The sequence below is a fragment of the Amyelois transitella genome, chromosome 28, assembly GCF_032362555.1.
Source record: "Amyelois transitella isolate CPQ chromosome 28, ilAmyTran1.1, whole genome shotgun sequence".
Lineage (NCBI taxonomy): Eukaryota > Metazoa > Arthropoda > Insecta > Lepidoptera > Pyralidae > Amyelois > Amyelois transitella.
This window is the reverse complement of record NC_083531.1, coordinates 1,552,378-1,569,643: the sequence shown is the minus strand read 5'-3', so window position 1 is coordinate 1,569,643 and position 17,266 is coordinate 1,552,378. Positions and strand designations below refer to the sequence as shown.

The 17,266-nt window shown below is 36.2% G+C and overlaps 2 protein-coding genes across 2 annotated transcripts in view; one reads left to right on the top strand and one right to left on the bottom strand.

Moving 5' to 3' along the window:
* The window catches only part of LOC106133725 (guanine nucleotide-binding protein-like 1), a 68,349-nt gene that overhangs the window by 12,227 nt on the left and 38,856 nt on the right, over nt 1–17,266 (top strand). The gene's annotated exons all lie outside the window — the stretch shown is intronic.
* Nucleotides 1–17,266, bottom strand: part of LOC106133713 (cytoplasmic polyadenylation element-binding protein 2) — a 65,824-nt gene that overhangs the window by 48,012 nt on the left and 546 nt on the right. The gene's annotated exons all lie outside the window — the stretch shown is intronic.

The window sequence follows — 17,266 nt, the reverse complement described above, 5'->3', positions numbered from 1 at the left end:
AATTACATTTGAATAATCCATGTATTTCTCAATTTTAATGAATAAATAAATCTTACATTGACTATTTATATACCTGTTAATTAAGTTTATTAATATATCCCCACTGTGATGAAGGGGCCGTTTTCTTTATACAATACTAGCTGTGCCCGCAACTTCATCCGCGTGGAACAGTTATTTTGGGCATCATTGAAGCCCTCAAGGATAAATAATTTTCCCCGTTTTTTTGACATTTTCCATTATTTCTTTGCTCTTTATAGTTGCAGCGTGATGCTATATAGCCTAAAGCCTTCCTCGATAAATGATCTATTCAACGCCCAAATATTTTTTCAATTCGAACCAGTAGTTCCTGAGATTAGCGCGTTCAAACAAACAAACTTCAGCTTTATATTATTAGTATATAGATGATAGTTTTTTGTAAACTTGAAGGTTACAGAAACTATTTAATGGCTGTCTCCTTTTTTGTAAAATACAATTTTCAATGCACATAAATTACTTATCACTAATGTTGAGCATGCTGTGCGCACTAATTTGTTAGTTTTCAACGAGTCATGAACCTTCGCTATACCTATGTATTAAGACATTTTATGTTATAATACTGTATTGTGTGCCAAGAAATTAATAAATAAACTAGATATCGCACGCGGCTGCGCCTGCCTGAAATCCCTTTGTCCTTCCCCGCAGACCACATTATATGTGTGCAAAATTTTATGGAAATCAGTTCATCAGTGGAATTTAAAAAAAAATTAACTGTTGGCATCAGACGGAGCATGTTTCTGATAATTAGAGTTTATATGTAAAATTTATTTAAGTTTTTTTTAATAATTAATTTCAAGTTTAATTTTTCTTCACATCTGGTTATTGAAAAAAGTACTTAAATATAATCTAAAAAAAGGAAGTTCAAAGCATGAAAATCGTTTATTTCCATTTAGAAAGTGATCGGCGAATTACAAACACGTGCTACGCAAAGACAACAAAACAAACATGGCCGCCGCTAGATATGTGCAGATAGAATGCAGGAAGATCTAAATGTCAGTTATTCCTGAAGGGTAGTCGGAGAGAAAAGTGATAGTAATATTTACATTATCCCTTATGGGGTAGACAGAGTTTACATTATAACGTATAAAATAAACAAAAAAATAGAAAATTTATATTCAATTATATGGCTTAATGATTGTGTTCAAAAAGCTATCGTCATTGCTAGTTCATCGCACAAAAGAGGAACTATAAACATTTTATATAAACAGTCTGCGTGGGAAGAGAAGCAGTCTGAAGTAGTTAGCACACATAGGTGACTAAGATTATAAGCTGCCTCGAGAGCCCGAGATATGCCTTTGACCATGGACCCTGGATTGGGTGAGTCAGGTTTTTACACGAAGCGGCTCCCGTCCGACCTACGCAACCGTTGCAGGGGAACCTAACTAGTATTGGATCGATCACGGTTACACATCCAGTTGCCTAAAGGTTTCCTCACGATGTTGTCCCTCACCATAAGTACTCACCATAGTCAGTAAGTATTCAAACTAAGTAAGTAGGTAGTTAATGTACATTACTTTGAAAATAGTCATTCGCACACGCCTCTTTAACCAGGTATCTTACCGATTCGACCAACGACTCTCTTAGTATCTCTCGGTGCTGAATTACTCACTCCACATTACTGTAGGTCTGCTAATGGGATTACTAGACAAGTATCTGACGCCAGTCTGTTCATTATATCTTGAGCTCAGTAACAATCGCTTTGATATAGGAGGAGGTAAGATATCTAAATGCGTCCCATGGAACCATATAGCTAGCTAACGAATTTTGCTACCTATAAAGTACAATACAAATGCTATGCAATACAATACATTAAAATAACTCTTTATTGCACCACAATAAATTACAGCAAATTCACATAGCAAAACGCTATATGGTTACATAATTATGTACAATTTCCTAAATTAAGAAAAAACAGGCAAGACCCTACATTAAGAAAAATATTCAGTATGTGACTGACACGCAGAAAAGATCCGTTTATCCGTGCAACAGAAAAATTATATACGTAAACCATTTCGTTTTCTGTCAAAATTCCAAGATGGTTGATAAAACCTTTTTTTTTTAATTTAGCTACTTTGTACGGAACCGATACGTGTGTTTAACTCGCAATTAGTTGATTTATTTTTTAACACGATATACCTACTCGTAAGTTAATATTTTAGGGTATCGAAATAACAAGCTTATCAAATAACGTGACCCATTTAATGTGTTAGAATGTGTGACAGTTAAATGAAACGGATATAATCTGTGATCACATGTCAAGGGGAGATTTTATAGTTGAAGCGGTACAGTAGGTATAGATAACAAGTACAGAATGCCACTAGACAATTGATAAGTTATGACACCTCGTCTCATCCCCTCTATTGCATCTGTGCGTGAATTAAAATCTGCAAACAATTACGTCTGGTGTGAGGCATTTTGAGAATTATTATCACATATGCACGCGACTGTACTATCATGTCATTTACTTCACTTTATTACTAATTTGTAACAAATATATAGACTAAAAATTGTGTAGCAAATTTGTAGATTCATGCGATGTATTGTTTAGTACCGTAGCTATAAATATTATCTAAGATAAATATTAGATAAGAATGACAGGTGATTGACAGGTGATAATATAGACCCGAGACAGAGACTCTGTACACGAACTTAATTTAAATTTAAACCCGTTCTCATGGTCATCATCCTGGTAATGTAAGTAAAGGAGTATGATCGCGGAAAGATGTAATCTCGGCGTACCCCTTCGGGATAGAGACGTGATTTTATAGTCAAAGTAGAGTAAATATAGAGTTGTATATGCATGTAACATCTTCGTCTTCATTGTCACTTACTATCAAGTGAGATGGTAGACAAATGCTTAATACAATATTGAATAAAAAAAATGGATTAACCTAGCCTTTTTGGCAATAGACAGCCCAAGATTTTATTACGATCTTGAACAAAAAATCTTATACGTTGTGCATATTTTTAGTATTTCTCCCGGCCAACTTCACTTTATACGACAAAGAATTTTTTTACTTGACTGTACCTATATACTTTAAATTTAACCTAACACATTAGAACAATTTATAAGTGTAATAAATCATAATTAAAATTTCATAATTATTGCATTTAAAGGTTATGATGTAACTGATTACCTAAATGAAATTAAGGTTATTATTTAAATGAATACATAAATAAATAAATCATTAACATAAGCTTAACTATTAGTATTGGAATATTGAGTATTCTTCAATATTTATTTTATAAGCATCTCGATTATTAATTTTAGTTGCCCTTATCAAGTAAATACTTTTTGTAAGCAAATAAAAATGGCGCGTTCTATTTTCCAGTCACCTAACCTAATTTTCCCGCGCCACAATTGGCCACATTCCGCTCTTTTGAAGTCTTGTCAGTTGGCAACATTGCGAGGTCTTTTATAAGGAACGCGGAGAGTTATCTTCATGCTTTATGTAACTCCTTTTTTATTTGTTCAAATACTGATTCACATTTTCTATAAAGTTCTGCATTATGGCAACCTTTTTTAATTTGGAGGTTATATTTATTCATTCATTCATTCATTCAGTTAGTCAGTCAGTTATTTATAAAATTTTATTTATTTATTTAAGTACACAAAAGAATATACAAGAGCATTTAATATAGAAATTGTAGTCCAAAGGTGCTACTTATTACATTATAAATCTCTTCCAGTTGACCCGTGAAAGGAGAATATTGAAGCAGTTTGGCACGTGCATAAAATAAGGATTTATTCAAATTTTCAATCGGCATTTGTTATGTGTAAACAATTAGGCTCTTACTTATTATATTTTAGTGTGCCGGTATCATGGCAAGTGGAAAGATGTAGTCTCTGCCTACCCATCTGGAAAAGAGGCGTATATTATGACGGTGTGTATATAAAATACTAGCTGTACCCGCGACATCGTCCGCGGTCACAGCTATTTTTAACATCATTGAAGCCCTCAACGATGAATAATTTTGCCCGTTTTTTTTCACATTTTCCATTATTTCTTCGTTCCTAATAGTTGTAGCGTGATATAATATAGCCTGGTCTATTCAACACAAAAATATTTTTTCAATTCGAACCAGTAGTTCCTGAGATTAGCGCGTTCAAACAAACAAACTCTTCAGCTTTATAATATTAGTAAGTATAGATTACTAGGTATTTGCCTAATTAGTTTTTTTTCTTTTTAAGTATTTTCTCTTCATAAGTGTGTAATTGAGTAAATTTTTTTTGTCAACATTCGTGAATTACCTGATGAGCAACTTCTATCCGCCGTCAGTAAAACCACAGCCCTACCTTGGTCTTCCTTTATCGTGCGTGAATCGTGATTGATCGTGGCCTGATAAAATTCTTCAGCACGGAAATTTGTTTTTTGAAACATTTATGGTTAAAATCACAAAATGCTTTTACTTCTATGATTATGAATGAATGAATGTAGGATGTATGGATAGTATGAATATAGGAAGTTGGTATATGGCGTACATAAAGAAGGTTGCGTACAATGGAGAAAAGGGTCGAATTACATCTTTTTCCGCGTAAATAAATGTCATAAAAGGCGACCAAGGGATAGGCCAATAAACTTAGGATTTCATTATTTGAATCTCAGTTTCATCATTAAGCCAACCAAACAAACTTTGCGAGACTGTTGGCTCTGTCAAACCCGTAAAGGATAAAGACGTGATTATATGTATGTATCTAAGTATGTTACATGTAACAACCTACTCCGAAAAATTGTCAAGTGTTTAAAAAGTCAGCTCATTCAATCCAAGTGCTACATTATTGAACTCTAAAATTCCCAAAACTATTATCTCAAATTTGTTTACACATATGTATGGCGATGATAAAACACCTGATACCAATGTACCTGCTAAGCACACATTCATATCGTCATATTGGTAGTGTGTGAACGAAAATAGGTCATTCATTGATTTTTACAACATTTTGCACACTGCCTCCTAATCGATAAAGGATTTTGTACCCAAATTTAGGGACTTACATACATACATACATGTGGTCACGTCTATATCCCTTGCGAGGTAGATAGAGCGAACAGTCTTGAAAAGACTGAATGGCCACGTTCAGCTATTTGGCTTAATGATAGAATTGAGATTCAAATAGTGACAGGTTGCTAGCCCATCGCCTAAAAAAGAATCCCAAGTTTGTAAGCCTATCCCTTAGTCGCCTCTTACGACATCCATGGGAAAGAGATGGAGTGGTCCTATTCTTTTTTGTATTGGTGCCGGGAACCACTTATAGGAACTAGGATAGTAGATAAGGTATTTTGGTTGCTCTTTCTCCTCGCCTGGCTGGTGTGACTTGTGACGTATACATGTCGCCACAGTTAAGTTCTCATATACCTAATTTTGAGAGCACCAAGAACTTATCTGAACTAGAGATATCTAACTGTTGATAAAGCAGATACTGATAAGATAACATATGAGATGCGTGTACGTGGTGTTTTTAGCACGTTTTGTAAAAGGAAATGTTTGTATAATATTTTTTCTTTATTACACTAACAAGTAATGTAATCACACCTATATCCCTATAGGTACATATGTGCATACATCCCAATACATACATACAGGGAATTAGGTAAAGTAAAAAATTTTAAAAGAATTTATTCGAAAGAAACCATTAAAAAAAAATAAGAATATGTTACTACAAGTTTAAAAGTAGATAGGTAGGATGGTGTTCCCGAAAGGGGGCAAGGCATATCAACTCCATCTCTTTCACATGGATGTCGTAAAAGGCGACTAAAGGGCAGGCTTATAAACTTGGGATTCTTCTTTTAGGCGTTGGGCTAACAACCTGTCACTATTTGAATATCAATTCTATCATTAAGCCAATCAGCTGACCGTGGCCTATCAGTCTTTTCACGACTGTTGGCCCTGTCTACCCCGCAAGGGATATAGCCGTGACTATATGTTTGTTTTGTTTATGCAATTTATAGCAAACATACCTAGGTACAAATTGAAAGAAGAAATATTTTTTTTTTTCTTAATTTGGTCGACGGTGTCCATAGGACAGGAAAAAAAAACAAATAAAAAAAAAGAAAAAAAAATTATCCTTTGAAAATTACGTAAGCCTCAAAATTGCTCAGCTAATTGTAAGTAGCGCTTACAAAATTCAAATTTAACGGTTCAACGTCCGATAAGGGCGTATGAACCTGTTGTGGTTGATAACTTAGCATGGTGTGATGATCCCGTTGTTAGCCGACTACGAAAGGTAAGTCATTGCAAGCGGAAATATTATATACATACAAACATACATACATACTTAAAACCCCGCCTCTTTCCCGGAGGGGTAGGCAGAGACTACATCTTACCATTTGCCACGATCTTGGCTTAATGTTAGAATTATGATACATACATAAATACATATACATACATACATATGGTCACGTCTATATCCCTGAAAAGACTGAAAGGCCGCGTTCAGTTGTTTGGCTTAATGTAAGAATTGAGATTCAAATAGCGACAGGTTGCTAACCCATCGCCTAAAAGATGAATAAAATATGTTTATATTTCAGTTAATTCACAATTTAAATTGCAAATCGTCACGTGGCCATTTTATGCGAAAGGTAGGTACATACGAACGGACGTAACCTTGAAAAACAAATAAACCATAGACCGATAAGGAGAAATGGTTTCAACGATACAAAATTATAGTTGTTTTAACGTAGAATTCTGTAAAATATACATATCTACATATTATCTCACACAATCTTTATTCCTTACAGGGTAAACAGAGCCAATAGACATTTTGAAAAATTCGCTGTATATATAGGTTAGCGATGGAATTTAGATTCAAATAGCCCATCGCCTACAAGAAGAAACTCAACTCTATTAGGCTATCCCTTAGTCGCCTTATATGACTAGCTGTGCCCGCAACTTCGTCCGCGTGGAATAGTTATTTTGGGCATCATTGAAGCCCTCAAGGATGAATAACTTTCCCCGTTTTTGTCACTTTTTCCATTATTTCTTTGCTCCTTATAGTTGCAGCGTCATGTTATACAGCCTAAAGTCTTCCTCGATAAATGGTCTATTCAACGCAAAAAGAATGTTTCACATCGAACCAGTAGTTTCTGAGATTAGCGCGTTCAAACAAACAAACCCTTCAGATTTATAATATTAGTATAGATTAAGACTTCTCAACGACGGTGTATCAAAAGAAAAGAATAAAAAAGGTTAACACGTGTTCTAACACAGTGTAACATAAACAATGTCAGCAAAAGCGGACCGCTCCATTCATCTCCATAGAGCCTTCTCCAAAAATTGCCACAAATAGCGCTTCTACACACTAGCCTTCCCGAGTCAGTGCTGGCGCACTGCGGCCCGCGAACTAGGTCACGCGGCCCGCATTTCTGGTTGAATGCTACAGCCCTGACTAATGTTAAGTATACGAAACCCGATACGTATTTTGATACTTTTTAGTGGATTTTCAAGATATTACTTATCACGTTTATATATTACGGAGTAGACAGAGCCAGTGATAAGATTCGAAGCTTCAACGGGATGAATTAATTTATGGTTCGAAAATGTATGTCGTAGTAACTGTCTGAAAACACGTCTTATCCCTTACGGGGTAGATAGAGCCACTAGTCATAATATACAAAGGCTAGGCTTAACTGCATGATATTACCATTTTTTGGAAATTCCTGTGATAATAGCTATCTCAAAACACATCTTTTACCTTACGGGGTAGATAGAGCCACTAGTCATAATATACAAAGGCTAGGCTTAACTGCATGATTTTACCATTTTTTGGAAATTCCTGTGATAATAGCTATCTCAAAACACATCTTTTACCTTACGGGGTTACAGAGCCAGTAATCTTGTGAATCCCAAGCGAGGTTTAGCCAATATGAAATACAGGGGGAGTGTAGATGGGTCATTGGAAGACGAAAGCCTAAACTAACCTACCTATCATATCGGAGATATTTTGGCGAAAGGTCAGGTCAAGTCAAGAGTACCCAAAACCGACGAGTTTACTTGTACTTGTACAAGTGTTTATTTTTATAATGCTTATACATACATACATATGGTCACGTCTATATCCCTTGCGGGGTAGACAGAGCCAATAGTCTTGAAAAGACTGAATGGCCACGTTCAGCTATTTGGCTTAATGATAGAATTGAGATTCAAAAGGTGACAGGTTGCAAGCCCATCGCCTAAAATGAATCCCAAGTTTGTAAGCCTATCCCTTAGTCGCCTTGTACGACATCCAAGGGAAAGAGATGGAATGGTCCTATTCTTTTTTGTATTGGTGCCGGGAACCACACGGCACTATAATGCTTACTTATACTTATTTTAGGACGTCCTGGTAATGGGTCAGGTCACAAGTACTCGAAACCGCCGAGCTTGCATGAATAGAGTTATGAATGTGGATGAAGCGAAGGAAGTGTGCAGAGATCGTGGCAAGTGGGAAGATGTAGTCTCTGCCTTCCCGTCCGGGAAAGAGGCGTGATTTTATGTATGTATGTATGTAAACTTATTTTGTATTTTTCGTACAAAAGGAGAAATTAAGAAACAATTACATTAGTTTGAGTGCCAACCATAAGGGTTATAATACATCGTAAGAAATTTATGCACCCACGTTGCCACTGAGTCAGATTCCATTGCAAGGTTGCGGAGGTCTGACGGTCAAGAAATGTAAAAATACATACATACATATCATCACGTCTATATCTCTTACGGGGTAGACAGAGACAACAGTCTTGAAAGGACTGATCGGCTACGCTCAGCTATTTGGCTTAATGATAGAATTGAGATCTAAATAGTTACAGGTTGCTAGCCCATCGCCTAAAAAAAGAATCTCAAGTTTCTAAGCCTATCCCTTAGACGCCTTTTACGACATCCATGGGAAAGAGATGGAGTGGTCCTATTCTTTTTTGTATTGGTGCCGGGAACCACACGGCACTATTATATCATTTATATATTAACATATATATTACACTATCGCATTAGATTAAGTCTGTAATGGTAGATGTAAGAAAGTATAAATAAATAAAATTTGATTATTAATTCATAACTTCCGCAAACCACACGTCACAACACGATATATAGATATTTATAGTTACCTATTTTCCAATATTGTTATCAAAAAATCTGGCACGCCCGATAAACTCATTCCCTGAGCAATATTAGCTGTTATCTTTAACGTAATTTTCCTTATCACATGTGTTCGTTGTGATTTTTTCAAATAAAGACAACGTATTAATGAGTTCGTTGCAAATTGGCTTTTATTACCGTGTGTCAGAGTTCCATACATACATATAATCAGGTCTTTATCCCTTACGGGGTAAACAAAGCTAAATATTGAAAACACTAAAAGGCCATGTTCAGCTATGAAAGAACTGAGATGCAGATAAACCAAACGATTTGACAATTATTAAGTGATGTTCGAAATATTAATACGGGACAAATTACACGGATTGAGTTAGCCTCGAAGTAAGTTCGAGACTTGTGTTACGAGATACTAACTCAACGATACTATATTTTATAATAAATACTTATAGAGATAAACATCCAAGACCCAGGCCAATCAGAAAAAGTTCTTTGCTCATCATGCCCTGGCCGGGATTCAAACCCGGGACCTCCGGTGTCACAGACAAGCGTACTACCGCTGCGCCAAAGAGGCCGTCATGCCGTTATGGAACATTAATAATGAATTTTTGTTTTTAGTTATAGTAACTAAACCTCCACTTAACATAAAGTAACCTTCCACTTTTTATAAGAACTTTGTCTCTGTCCACCCAGTAAGTAATAAAGACGTGGTATATGTATGTATGTATGTGGGGCCACAGCTAAGATTATAAGATATTCCTACAGGGTCGAAAAATTTGTAATCTGAATTTTATTTGTAAAACCAAAAATACCCGGACTGGGAAAAAGTACAGTTACCTACTTTTGTTCATCAACAGATCTTTTGGGCTTTCATGCCGTCCTGGTAGCAAAGCAAAATCTTAGTGTGTGCCATTTGCATCTCTACCCATGCAGACTGTAAAGGTAAACCAAAGGAAACGCTTGTGGCGACATCTTCACGCCACAAGTGACAACAGCTAATCACGCGACGCTATCAGCCAATAACAGCGAAGTCTAAATCGCGCAAGCAAAGATTTCACGGATAACATAAAATCACGCCTCTTTCCCGGAAAGGTGGGCAGAGACCACATCTTTCCACTTGCCACGAGCTCTGCACACTTCCTTCGCTTCGTCCACATTCATTTCACGGATTGGAGCTATATATATACAACCTCCGATTCAACATCGTCTGTCGCGTGGTTCCCCAAGTGGAAGGCAAGCCTGGCGGAAGATCTTCCCTTTGGTCGAACTGAATCATCACTCCCGCTACAGAGAATCTTCTATTAAGTAATGGGCTGCAAGCAACCTGTCACTATTTGAATCTCAATTCCATCTTTAATCCTAACAGCTGAACGTGGCCTTTCATCACGTAGGTACGTCTTTCAAGACTACTGGCTCTGTCCACGCCACAAGCTATATAGACGTGATTATATCTATACTAATATTATAAAGCTGAAGAGTTTGTTTGAACGCGCTCATCTCAGGAACTACTGGTTCGAATTGAAAAATTATTTTTGTGTTAGACCATTTAATGAGGAAGGCTTTAAGCTATACAACATCACGCTGCAACTATTACGAGCGAAGAAATAATGGAATATGTGAAAAAAAAACGGGAAAAATTATTAATCCAATGATGCCCAAAATAACTATTCAACGCGGACGAAGTTGCGGGCACAGCTAGTGAATAAATTAACATATTGACATGTTGTACAATGTAATGTTCATAGTCTGGACATCGTTAAGGACATTCCCGCATTGCGCCCGGAAAACTAGGTCATCGCTCTTGGCCATACAAAATATAGGGCGGTAATAAAATCAATATATATTACAATCCAGGGATTATATAATGCTTATTATAAATATATTAATACCAATATATTAACAATATAACCAGGGATAGGCTTACATACTTGGCATTCTTTTTCAGGCGACGGGCTAGCAACCTGTCACTATTTGAATCTCAATTCTATGATTAAGCCAAATAGCTGAACGTAGCCTATCAGTATTTTCCAGACTATCTGTCTGTTGGCTCTGTCTACCCCGCAAGGGATATAGACGTGATTTTATGAATGTATGTATGTATATTACAATCCAAGCCTAAAAGATGGGCGCAAAAAGATTTACCGTAATACCCAATTCGAGAAACTAAACAATCGTATAAATAACTAGCTGTGCCCGCAACTTCGTCCGCGTGGAATAGTTATTTTGGGCATCATTAAAGCCCTCAAGGATAAATAATTTTCCCCGTTTTTTTTTTCACATTTTCCATTATTTCTTTGCTCCTTTTAGTTGCAGCGTGATGTTATATAGCCTAGAGCCTCCCTCGATAACAGGTCTATTCAAAGCAAAAATATTTTTTCAATTCGAACCAGTAGTTCCTGAGATTAGCGCGTTCAAACAAACAAACAAACAATCTCTTCAGCTTTATAATATTAGTATAGACGTGTGTGTGTCACTGTGATTTGGAATTCCCTAAAATTTTTTATTCATTATTTTAAGATCCTTCATATCACACTTAATAATCGTCATATTTTTCAATTTAACAGCATTAGTTAACGTCAAATAAATTACTTAAAACTAAGTTTACCGCCGCTTCCAAAGCGTCAGTGCAGAAGAAGCGGTCACAAACTGCACCGCAGCATTTTCTACAACAACGTCAACTTCACAACTATCCAAACATAGAAATAGAAATGTGGACGAGAGAGACTCTCTTCTCCGATATATACAACTTGGAAACTTTATGAATAGAGTTATGAATGTGGATGAAGCGAAGGAAGTATGCAGAGATCGTGGCCAGTGGAAAGAGGTAGTCTCTGCCTACCCCTTCGGGAAAGAGGCGTGATTTTATGTATGTATGTATGTATGGAGACATTCAAGGGAAGAGTGAATAGGCAATATTTGAACTTGCGTGCATTGCGTTAGGTCTCATATTGCTTACCAACACACATCTGTCATTAAAAAAACTGAAGTAAACTATACCATACATACATAGTATAATCACGTCTATATCCCTTGCGGGGTAGACAGAGCCAACAGCCTTGTAAAGACTGATAGGCCACGGTCAGCTGTTTGGCTTCAAGATAGAATTGAGATTGAAATAGTGACGTGTTGCTAGCCCATCGCCTAAAAGAAGAATCCCAAGTTTGTAAGCCTACCCCTTAGTCGCCTTTTACGACATCCATGGGAAAGAGATGGAGTGGTCCTTTTCTTTTTTCTATTGGTGCCGGGAACCACACGGCAATAGTATAAACTATCCCAACTGATATAAATGTAAAAGTAAGAAGTTTATTTGTTTGTTACCACTTTACGAGTTGACTGAATTAATGTTTTCGAAATATCACGTGAATATATTATATCATTAATAATCTGGAGAAGGCCATAGGGTATCTTTCATCCCGGTAAAAATTATAATTCTCGTGGGATTTGCGAAAAACCTGCCTATTCTTTTGTGTAGATGGCGTAAAATTTGTCGTTTTTCGTACATAAATACCTATAATCGCGTCTATAACCCTTGCGGGGTGGATAGAGCCAACAGCCTTGAAAATACTGAGCGGACTGACGAGCTGTTTGGCTTGATGATAGAATTGAGATTCATTCACACAAGACTGTTGGCTGTGTCTACCACAGGGGAGGGAGGAGAGGAGGGATATAGACGTGATTATATGTATGTAATGTATGATTGAGATTCATGTAGATAGCGCTTAATTCACGTGGACGAATTCGTATGTTCTCGTGAAATCCGTGTGGCTACCGGCACCAATAGAAAAAAGAACAGGACCAATCCCATGGATGTCGTAAAATGCAACTAAAGGATAAACTTATCACTACATAGTATAGAACAAAGTCGCTATTTAGTCTGTTTATCTGTATGCTTAAATCTTTAAATTTACGCAACGGATTTTTTGCGGTTTTTTGTAACAGTGATTCAAGAGGAAGGTTTTTATGTATAATAACATTTATAATTTTGCACCCGTGCGAAGCCGGGGCGGGTCGCTAGTTACTTATAAACTTGGATTCTTCTTTTTGACGACGGGCTAGTAATCTGTCACTTTATATGAATCTCAATTCTAGCAGTAAGCCAAACAGTTGAACGCGGCCTATCAGTATTATCAAGATTGTTGGCTCAGTCTATCCCGCAAGCGATATAGACGTGATTATATATCCTTTAGTCACCTTTTACTACAACCAATGGGGTGAAAAAATGGAGCGGTCCTATTCTAATGCACCGAGAACCGCACGACATTCAAACCATTGAAAAAATATAACAATCGGAAAAAATGTTGGTTTTTTTTCGTTAGGTAACATTGTAAGTCGGTTTGTTTGCCTCTACAGCCGTAACAGCGTGTTTGATAAACACGGCATTCTTTACAAAATATGCCTTGTTATGAAATTTTGGTTGGGAAGTGTACAATAGTAGGCATTGAGCTTCGTTGAGCGTTCTTTTCATACATATGTATGTATTTGTGTTTCTGTCACTTTCCGTCATTATTTTACTTATAATTGTTCATCATTGCCGTGTGGTTCCCGATACCAACAAAAATAAAAGAATAGGACCACTCCATCTCTTTCCCATGGATGTCGTAAAAGGCGACTGAGGGATATGCTTATAAACTTGCGATTCTTATTTAAGGCGATGGGCTAGCAACCTGTCACTATTTGAATCTCAATTCTATCAGCTGAACGAGGCCTATTGGTATTTTCAAGACTGTTGACTCTGTCTACCCCGCAAGGAATATAGACGAAACGATATGTATGTAAGTAAAGGTGGGATACTGATCAGCAACACACGTTATTCTGTTCAATTATCTGTGGAAAGCGTTGTTGGTTGCACTTTTTGAAACAACATTATGTCGTCAACATACTTAGATTAAGTTTTATGAGTGTAATCGTTTGCCAAATAAATAAAATTAAAAATAAATAAATAATAAATAAATATATACGGGACAAATTACACTGATTGAGTTAGCCTCGAAGTAAGTTCGAGACTTGTGTTACGAGATACTAACTCAACGATACTATATTTTATTATAAATACTTATATAGATAAACATCCAAGACCCAGGCCAATCGGAGAAAGTTCGTTTCTCATCATGCCCTGGCCGGGATTTGAACCCGGGACCCCCGATGTCACAGACAAGCGCACTACCGCTGCGCCACAGAGGCCGTCAAAAAAATGGTTTCGGAGGTCAAATTGGAAATTCGTGCCCTTTCCCCGGAGAGATAGACAGACACTACATCTTTACACTTACCACGATCCCTGCACCTTTCGCTTCAAATCTATACTAATATTATAAAGCTGAAGAGTTTGTTTGTTTGAAGGCGCTGCTAATCTCAGGAACTACTGTTTCGAATTGGAATTTTTTTTTCAATTCGAAACATTAGTTTCCAAGACCATTTATCGAGGAAGGCTTTAGGTTAGGCTTTATAACATCACGCTGCAACTATAAGGAGCAAAGAAATAATGGTATTATGTGAAAAAAAAAACGTGGAAAATTATTCATCCCTGAGAGCTTCAATGATGCCCAAATGACTATTCCACGCGGACGAAGTCGCGGGCGCAGCTAATGGACTATAAAGTATGTGGCGACATCTCTACGCCACTCGTCACAACATCCAATCAAAACAACTACTGTCATATCATCGCGAAGAAATTGACGCGCTCAACCAATAGCAACGAAGAATCTAAATCGCGATTTCAAAGATTTCATGGATTGGTTCATAAATACAACCTTCGACACAACATCGTCTGTCGCGCGGTTCCCCAGGCATAACACCTAGCCTGGCGGAAGATCTTCCCTTTGGTGGCGGTCGAGCCGAATCATCGCTCCCTCTACAAGTATTTTTATGTACTTGACAAATTCAATACCATGGCTTATAAATGTTGGTTGACATGCCTCACGAGTTCACCTCTAGGATTACTTACTCTATCTGGTCATGATTATTCAATTTCATGGTAAATTTCACATACCTACCTACATACAACACGCGTTTGAAGTGTTACGAAGATCAGGCCAGAGTGTAAAACTTGACTTACTTTATCCAGAATCGTGGTCACAACCATAATTCCATAAACAACATTTTTTTTTTTGGACAAATTTAGAAAGGGAATTCCCTTTCATATAGGTATTATATGTAAAATTAACCGAATTGAAATTAAATGTTTTTACTCCGATTATTTTTTGTAGCTTTTTGTCTCAAATTAATTATTTTCACACAATTTTTTTTTTTTCATAGTGTGGAGGGAAATTTCGGAGTGGGAAGGCCTTGACGAACGTATCTTGATCAAATTAAGAACGTCCTGGCAAAGGGTCAGGTTAAGAGTACCCGAAAGGATGAAGCGAAGGAAGTATGCAGAGATCGTGGCAAGTGGAAAGATGTAGTCTCTGCCTACCCCTCCGGGAAAGAAGCGTGTTTTATGTATGTATGTATGTAGATTTTCTTTATCATGTTTCATCAATCTTCCTTTTTTTATCCTCTCAACATGAAAAGCCACGTGCATTCTTCAAGGAAAGTTTTTAAATCTGTGCGTAACGTTGTCTTTTTCTAACGCACAGATTGCGTCATATGTGTAAATGAGACTGCTATATTCATTCACTCTCATTTTGGAAATAATAATGACGGTGATTAGCATAGTAGGTTAGCTACGATTTTAGATTCTGTGGTACATTTCGAAAAATAGTTTGTAGCTATTTTTTTGTTTGTAATATTTTTTTATCCTTTTTTAAATTAAATTTGCAAGTAAATCTACATATACCATGAGTTTGTTCTGACCCCTTCTGGGGAACTTCCGTGATACGCCTACAACCAAAATCCAAGAGTGAAAATCATACATTGATACCGGGAATGTAGAAAATTAATAAGGGCAAGGCAGTGCATATATTTATATTTTTGTGCTATGTGGTTCCCGGCACTAATATAAAAAAGAACAGGGCCACTCCAACTCTTACCCATGGATGTCGTAAAAGGCGACTAAGGGATAGGTTTATAAACTTGGGATGCTCCTTTTGGGCGATGATCTAGCAACCTGTCAATATTTGAATTCTATTGTTTAGCTGAATGTGGCCCATCAGTATCCCAAGACTGCTGGCTCTGTCTACCCCGCTAGGGAAATAGACGTGATAATATGAATGAATGCATGAATTAATTGTCTTGAATTTATGTAACAATAATGTGTTTGTCTATTGATTATGAATGTATCTAATGTTATTTCATTCATAATAGATAAAAATCTATTATTAATGTTAAAAATTGTAATTGAAAAAACCATAACGTTATTTCAACATTTCGGCAAAAAGTGGGCGTTTTAAAAATTGAGCTCTATCAAAACTGATAAAAGTATCTAACTACCACACATTTGGTTGTTTATCAAAATGAGTCTCATTTTTTTTGAACAAAACTAAATTATGGGTTAACTGTTAGAGAATTCTTTCAGAATTGAGTTTACATTTTATGCAATAATATTTTTTTATTTCTTTTTTAAGTTATGAGCTTTTTTTCCACAGGTATTATCTGATTAGACGTTCGTGAGCATCATCTGACGTAACGAATTGTGACGGCTAATTAGAAATTTTGGTCGTGTATTGTAAATTAAAATGGGAAAAGGAATTCCATATTCACAATCATTTTTCCGTGATAAAAAACGAATGTATAAAGTTACACAGATCCAGCCAGCACTAAATAAATTAGTAACTATACGATATTTATTTTTAATACTTAACACGTAAATATATGTAGAGATAAAAAGCATTTTTTATCTAAATTTTGAGCTTAGAAGGCCTATTATCATGAGGTCAGGTTTAGAACCCGGAACTTTTTTTTGAGGCAAGCATCACTACGCCATAGGATGATATAATATGTGCTAATGTATGTTTAGTGTATATTTATATATATTATGAGCTTGTATGTGTATGCTCCAAATGAATAAATTTATTTCTTTTTAAAGTTATCGATATATAAAAAATCTAAACTTGACAATACTAATTATATAACTAAAAAATTTTAATGTTAAAGTTACGAACTTAATTTCTTAAACAAAAATTACCAAAAATCGTTTGGAAAACTGTGCACTTCAAAATCGTATTTTCACGAAAAAATACAATTTTTATGATAAAATCGTTTCTAACATGCGTGGTTTTATTTGAAACTT